This window comes from Lepus europaeus, chromosome 2, assembly GCF_033115175.1.
Source record: "Lepus europaeus isolate LE1 chromosome 2, mLepTim1.pri, whole genome shotgun sequence".
In the NCBI taxonomy this organism is placed as follows: Eukaryota; Metazoa; Chordata; class Mammalia; order Lagomorpha; family Leporidae; genus Lepus; species Lepus europaeus.
This window is the reverse complement of record NC_084828.1, coordinates 144,839,000-144,846,462: the sequence shown is the minus strand read 5'-3', so window position 1 is coordinate 144,846,462 and position 7,463 is coordinate 144,839,000. Positions and strand designations below refer to the sequence as shown.

The 7,463-nt window shown below is 46.1% G+C and overlaps 1 pseudogene; it reads right to left on the bottom strand.

Moving 5' to 3' along the window:
- Positions 1–349: 349 nt before the first annotated feature.
- Positions 350–7,463, bottom strand: part of LOC133751997 (dual specificity testis-specific protein kinase 2-like) — a 28,660-nt pseudogene continuing 21,546 nt past the window's right edge.

Below are 7,463 nucleotides of genomic sequence, written 5' to 3'. Positions count from 1 at the left end.
TCTGGGTCTCCTCTATCCAGGAAAGTGGGATCCTATTTCTTGGATCACTGAGATTGTATCAGACCGTGGATTAGATTGGGCAGTGAGCTGTGGGTGGAATTCTAAGCTGGAGCATTAAGTGGTAATGAGACCCCCAGAGACTGCATGTCCTCTTTCATGGTGGTGAGCCATGTTCTTGATAGAAGCTGCTTCATCAGCCTGCATCCTAGAATGAACAAGACGTAAAGTAGGAGGGCGTTTCAGAAAGTTCATGGAAAGTGGAATTGAAAGGTAAGTTAATGTTGGTGCAAACACTTTTTGAAATCTGTCTGCTCTGCCCAAGAGCCAGGCCCCTGGGAATGGAACTGCCCTAGGGGTTGGAGGACTGCTGGGTCAGAACTGCAGACCCCATTGGCCCTATGCTAAAAAGCTCTTCACTGTTCCCAGCTTCCAAAGTCATGGCAGCCACCAAGGGGACAGCCTAGGGGCAGTAACATTGCAGGCAGTGCAGGAGGGTTCCCTTTAGAGATCCTGCCTACTCCATACTGACCTCCTATTCAGGCCAGCCCTCCTCCTGGGCCAGCTAGGTAATGGGAGTTACCAGGGTATCTTCCCTAAGGAGGTTCACAACTGGCTTATAATGTCTCTTCCAATAACCCATGTGAAGTGATAGGTCTGGACCTCACCTATACCTGGCCAGGACTTAATGCTCCCTGATCATTGTCAAGCCCCTCCTGTCAGTTTCTGTTTGTCTCGCAATGGAAAAACTCCCTCCTGGTTTGGACAGCACCTTTTGGGTCCTCTAATAATGATCTGCCTTTTGTTTTAGACCTTGTGTATCTAATCTGCTTGTTAGATTCCTTTCCTCTAGACTTGAAGCAGCAAAATTCTAGATGGCCATGCACATGAAACATTTTCACATTGAATCTTAGAGACAGTTCATGTGAGCTAGCACTGTAGCATCCCCGAGAGGCCACCTTCTGCTGCAACCCTGTCTTGACCACGGGTCCCTACTTCACTCCTATTCAGCTTAAAAAAGTCAGACAGTCCTTGTCCTAACCCCTGACAGCAGCCACGGTTTCCATAAGCAGAGGGAGGGAATGATGGAGCCTGGGATTAGAAGCAGGCCAGACTAACTCCATCCCACAGCTTCTTGCCAGCTTGTACACCCTGAACAAAACGGAAGCATTCAGGGATTCACCTGTCTTCCCACTAATAGGACAGGGCTCTTGTTTTCCTATACGTCCCTTTGTCCTCCTCATTTTGGCCATCTTTTCCACCATGAGCAATGTTTCCAGTTTCTCCTTTTAACCTCATAATCATAGTGCTCCTATTTTTATCATGTACAATTAATATTTTAAATTATTTAACAGATAGAGTCAGACAGAGAGAGAGAGAGAGAGAGAGAGAGAAAGGTCCTTCTTCCGCTGGTTCACCCCCCAAATGGCCATCACGGCCGGCACTGTGCCAATCTGAAGTCAGGAGCCAGGTGCCTCCTCCTGGTCTCCCACGCAGGTGTAGGGGCCCAAGCACCTGGGCCATCCTCCACTGCCCTCCTGGCCACAGCAGAGAGCCGGACCAGAAGAGGAGCAACCAGGACCAGAACCCGGCACCCATATGGGATGCTGGTGCCGCAGGCAGAGGACTAACCAAATGAGCCAGCCCCAAAGCAAATCACCAAGTCAAATGGGTCTAATGGAGGTGAAATGAATCAGTATAATATATTTCAAAAGTCCTTACAGGAGTATATGATGGCTATATCCAAGCCATCATGCAGGAACAACACAAGACTGCTCTCCGTTTCCAATCAATCCAATCCCGAGTATAGATCCTCGCCGAGATCCTCACCCCAGATCTACGCCCCGTATCAGCAGGAAGTAGCCAGAAAGAAACTGGCACCAAACCTCATCTATACTCAGAGTCAGGATTGTTGGAACAAGGAATAAGCCTGAGCCATCTTAGGTTCTTTTCACTTCTGCCTTCTTTCAAGAGATCAGTTCAGTCTCACACTCTACTGTCCCCCCCCACCCTGCATTCTTCCTCAGATTTAGAAGCCAGGGGGCCAATCTTGAGGAACCTGGATGGGGAAACTTACCTCTGCCTACTGCCCTCCACCTCAACTCCTAGCCTACCTAAGATACAAAAAGGCCCAGCTTACTGGGGCTGGGCCCTCTGCCACATGTTCGGTGTGTTTGCACACTGGCAGTTGGTCAACCTCTGCGACTTTATTTTCTTTGAATAAATTCGGTCTGGCTGCAAGTTCATGTTCTGTATCCTCTCTGTTCTGCACCCTTTCCCTTAGATTTGGTGCCCCATGTGAGGCGGCACCAGTCTGTACCCCTTTTCCTTACAAAATCCAGGCTTAGTGTTTTCATAATGCATACTTTTCATGAACCACTTGAAAACTCTTTGTAGGCAAGGATTTCAAAAAATTTTGCACCAAAACAACTTTAATTTTCCATGAACTTTTCAAAAATATCTGTCCTCTTAGGACAAGGGCACTTAGCCACCATCACATGATGTTTTAGTCAAAGGAGAAAACCTCCGATCTCACCCTTCAACCCATTGCAATCCACTTGTTCTTTTCGGTTTAAGGTGTAAATGTCACTTGATTTTTCCAGAGGATCATTTTCTGCAGTCCTTACTTGGGCTCCGTCCGCTCCTCACGTGGGCTTTGGTGGAGGTTGTCTGGCAGCACTGGCAGGGCAAAGTCAAAGCAGAAGGGTTTGGTCTTTGTGGGCTTGCAAGGTTGATGCCCGCCTCCTGGCTGTGACTGCAGCTACTGTGGTCAAATAGCTTCAGAGACAAGGAAGCATGTAGGCATCTGGGACAGTCCTTTCAGAAACGTCCCTGAAAGGGGCTGGTGTCATGGCACAGCAGGTTAAGCCACTCTTGTGACGCCGGCATCCCCTATCGAAGAGCTGGTTTGAGTCCTAGCTACTCTTAGTTCAGCTCCCTGCTAACATCCCTGGGGAATGGCAGGTGATGTCCCAACTACTTGGGCCCCTGCCACCCACAGGGGAGACTTGAATGGAGTCCCTTGCTCAACCTTTGCTATTGTGGCTCTTAGGGGAGTGAACCAGTGGATGGAAGTGTGCTCTCTCTCACCCTCTCTCTGTCACTCTGCCTTTCAAATAAGTAAAATAAATCTTAGAAAAAGTTTCTGACTGCCGTGGTCTTGAACTCTTAATGACTTTGTCCTTGGACGCACATTGAGCAAATAGGCTGTGTGTGGCTGTAGTCCTTTTTGGCACTGTTGTACCTGCTTTCCTTTGTCATTTTGGAAGTGAGGACCTGAGGGAGGCTCACTCACTCTTCAGCTTAGGCTGGTTCCTCCATCATACAGCGTTCTCTGCTACCTGTAGTTGGAATCTGTCTTCCCCTCTTCAAGGTCTTCCGTGACTTTCTGCTATAACCTCATTCATACCTGGAGTATAGTGATTTGTTAATCGTCTGTTTCCCCATGATATTGCCAGCTCCATGGTAATGATCCTGATGAATGAGTCTTACCTCCCAGCAACTGGCAAACCTGATAGATGATGGCTGACCTGAGTTGAAATTTCCCCTCTACACCTATCACCTGGCTGATCGCCTCCTCCAAGACATGGTAGTGATGGTGGGTATTCCAGCTTTCTGAACTGCAGAGCACATGGGATTTGGACTCCTACAGATACACTGTATAGACTTTGGTTTTTGGCTCTGCCGTGTGGTAGCTGTGTGGCCTTGGGAAGTTGCTTGTTCTTGCTGAGTCTTGGTTCGCTCATTTGTAAATGGGGATAATCCTTATGTTGCAGGCTTGTCAAGAAAATTAGATGACACCTGCCAAATACCCAGCAGGTCTGGCATAGTGCAATGCCAGTTAGTACGGCCTCCTTTCTTCTATCAGCGGGATTGGGGACTGAGTGGTGGTGGTCTCTAATCATTAGTGGACGAAACTGGTGGAACACCTGCCCTTGCAGTTGCCCTCCAGAAAGACATTTGGGGATCCTGTAGAATTCTGTATCATTTTTTCCTCTAATTTTAGGCAGCACTAAATCTCATTCCTGAACCTTTTTAGTGAAGAGTAATGCATGACAGTAAGATATTTACGTAGATTGAATTGGACATCTGCAAATGTGGTTTATTGCTATTTCAATAAGGCATTTAATCCGAAAATTCCAGGATGTGGGATATTTCCTGTCCTGATAAGTTCATCTTTGCTCAGTGACAAAGACCCTTGTATTAGTCAGTAGCCTTTCAGTTGTGAGGGTGGGAGGGGATCACAATCAAATTGGCTTAAGCAGACATGGGAATTTATTGGCCTGTTTAATGGGAAGTCCAGGGTAGCTCTGGATTTGGACTTGGTTGGATCAACAGAACTTTCTTCAATGTAATGTTTTAGTTTGCTTCTCTGCTTTCTTGACCTTACTTTCCCCCTTTTCTTATAACATATAAGCTTTTCTCTTCTCACACAAGGCAGGTGGGTGTGAGATGTTCCAACCTTACTTCCTCCCAGCACCATGACCTCAAAGGCAAGAAGCATTCTTTCCTACTGGCTTACAGAAAGATCCTGGTGAAGACTCTGAGTGGTTTGACCTGAGTCACGTTGTCATCCCTGAACAAACCGCTACTGCAGTTCATGGGGTGAGCGGGAATTCTGATTGGTCAGACATGCTTCTGGAGGTGGAAGGAGAAAGAGGAGGATGGGGGAGGGTAGGGGGAGGAAGTGTTCTGTGATTGACAGCCCCTAGGTCCATGTTGATTAGAGATGGGTGTCTCAGAGGCAGAGCCTGGCCAGACAAAAAAAATAATGGTCTTTATCATACAGAATTTTTCACTTTCTACAGTCTCTTCCCTGTTTCCTTATTATTTTTCTCTTGAGAACTTCTTTCATTAATCTTTCTTATATGTAATACATTTTCTTCCACTGTTGTCTTCTACTTGGAGTTTACTGATTATTTAATCAGAATTAAGGAACCTCTTAACCTTTCCCCAGTGTTCAAATGGTAAACACCAGTGGATTTCTGAAAAATATCTCAGTATGAAAACAATGAAGGTGATAATATTATCTGAACTATTAGTGTGAGTAGTTGCACATTTCTTAACCATTTTCTCCAGAGTTGAAAATGTATGTTGGGTGAAGCTGCAGCCCTCATGCAGGTAGTGAAGGAGAGAAACATTGCTACTTCTGGGAGCCTGTGGCAGAGGCTCTGACTTGGAAGACATGATCTTGTGCTTTGGCAACCTAGGGGGAGGGCAAATTATATGTATATATCATAAATTACATGTATATATCATATTATAGATAATATATATATAAATATATGTCTATAACATATAAACCTGATGAGACTCAGCCTTTGTTGTCTTGGACCTGATTTTGGTGGCATATGTCAACAATATGGCCAGAAGCCCAGTTGTGCCCAAATCCTGCTCTGCTGATCACACCCTCATTCCTCACGACAGCACGAGTCACTGTGGTGCCCACGTGGGCTTCTCAGGAAGACTGGGTTGAAGAGACTGCATGAGCCTGAGACTTCGTAGATTCTCCCATGTCTTCCAAGAAGTCAGTATTTGGGATTTGTACCGTACCCTGGTGAGCCGAGTGGAGGAATGAAACTGAAGATGGGATGAGGGATTGACATGGGCAGATCTGCAGAGCCGGCTGGGACTTACCTGCATCTCCCAGTGCATCTGTGAGGGCGAAGGGACAAGAGGAGATACTGAGCTCCTGTTCAGGCCTGGCGAGCTTTCTAATCCTGCGTCGAGAAGAGCAGGACTCCAGTCAAGTGAGTGCGGCCCCTTGAGCTCAGCAGCTCCACTCGTGGCCATTGCAGCCTCCTCAGTCTTCAGGGCCCGACACCTATCAGGTCAATAGCTCTTCCTTTGAGGGGAGTGGCTAATTCCCCACAAAGGAAGAATTGTGTATGGCATGGAAGAAAAAAAGATTTGAAATGATTTCTCCCCAGCATTCTATTTTGTCCCCTCTCTGTCCTGAAAAAGAAACAAAATCTTTAATCTCAGAGGAATAAAAAGTTACCCACGGGTTCTGCCCGCTGCTGTGGTTGATGAGAATATGATATGGGGCCCGTGTTGTAGTGTAGCAGGTTAAGCCACTGCCTAGGATCCCAGCATCTCCCAGTCTGAGTCCTGGCCTCTCCACTTCTGATCCAGCTCCCTGCTAATGTGCCGGGAAAGCAGTGGAAGAGGCTCAAGGACTTGGGCCCCTGTTACCCAGCTGGGAGAACTGGATGGAGTTCCAGGCTCCTGGCCTTGGCCTAGCCTTGTCTTGGTGCAGCCCCAGCTGTTGTGGCCACTTGGGAGAGTAAACCAGCAGATGGAACATCTCTCTGTCTCTCTCACTCTGCCTTTCAAGTAGATAAAAAAACTTTAAAAAAATATGATATATGTAAATATATATATATATACACACACACACAAAAGATAATGGCAAGCTAATTCAAATACTTTATCTTATATAAGAATTTCTATTGTGATATGCTATGAACATTCTTGAAAAACCCCATATTTTACAGAATCACACACTGGAAAACACAGATATTATGGGAAAATAGGGTGAGAAGCAGATTACTCAAAACTTATGCAATGTTGTCACCAGGATGCTGTAAACCAATTGCAACCCTAGTAACAATACTAGCATAGTAAAAATGCCATGCTAAATCCTAATAGATGAAAAACACTGTAGTAAATCTGGACTTTACCTAACAAAAATCTTTATGGAAGTGTGGATCAGGCAGCGTGGAGGCTGATGAGTGACAGAGACAAGGACAAAGTTCAGACTGAGTGGAACCTCACCAGTGGGCACATCTGAGACAGATCCCATGGAGTAAAGAAAGGAGGAGAAAGGTTGTTGGAGATGGAGAGCATGGTCAATATCATTTGCCTTCCCAGCTTGCTGCATTAAAATATTGGCAAAAATTGTACATGGACCAACATGACTTTTGTGTTAAATGAACGCAGTGTCTTTAGTTTCCAGTCTTGTGTGAACTAATTTGCATTGCATAGCTGTGAGTTACAGAAGAAAAGACAGTATGTATCTTTTAAAAATGTTTATTTTTATTTTTCTTCTGTTTGCAAGGTAGGGCAATGAAGAGAGAGATAAACACAGACACACACACACAGAAGGGGGGAAAGAGAGAGAGAGAGAGAGAATCTCTACTCTTCAAATGCCTTCAACAGTCAAGACTGGGCCGGGACAAAGGCAGAAGCCCAAAACTCAGTCTGGATCCATCATGTGGGTGGCAGGAACCCAAGCACTTGGGCCATCATCTGCTGCTTCCTAGAGTAGCGCTGGCAGGAAGTTGGGTTGGAAGTGAAGTAGCCAGGAGTCCAGCTGGCCCGCAGATACAGGATGTGGGTGTCCCAAGAGGTAGCTTAACCCGCTGTGCCACAGTGCCCACCCCCAGACTGTGTAATTCTGAGACACACACTGGCAAATGTTTCATTGATATTTTGAGTTTCATCCATAGAACAGGAGTAAGAAC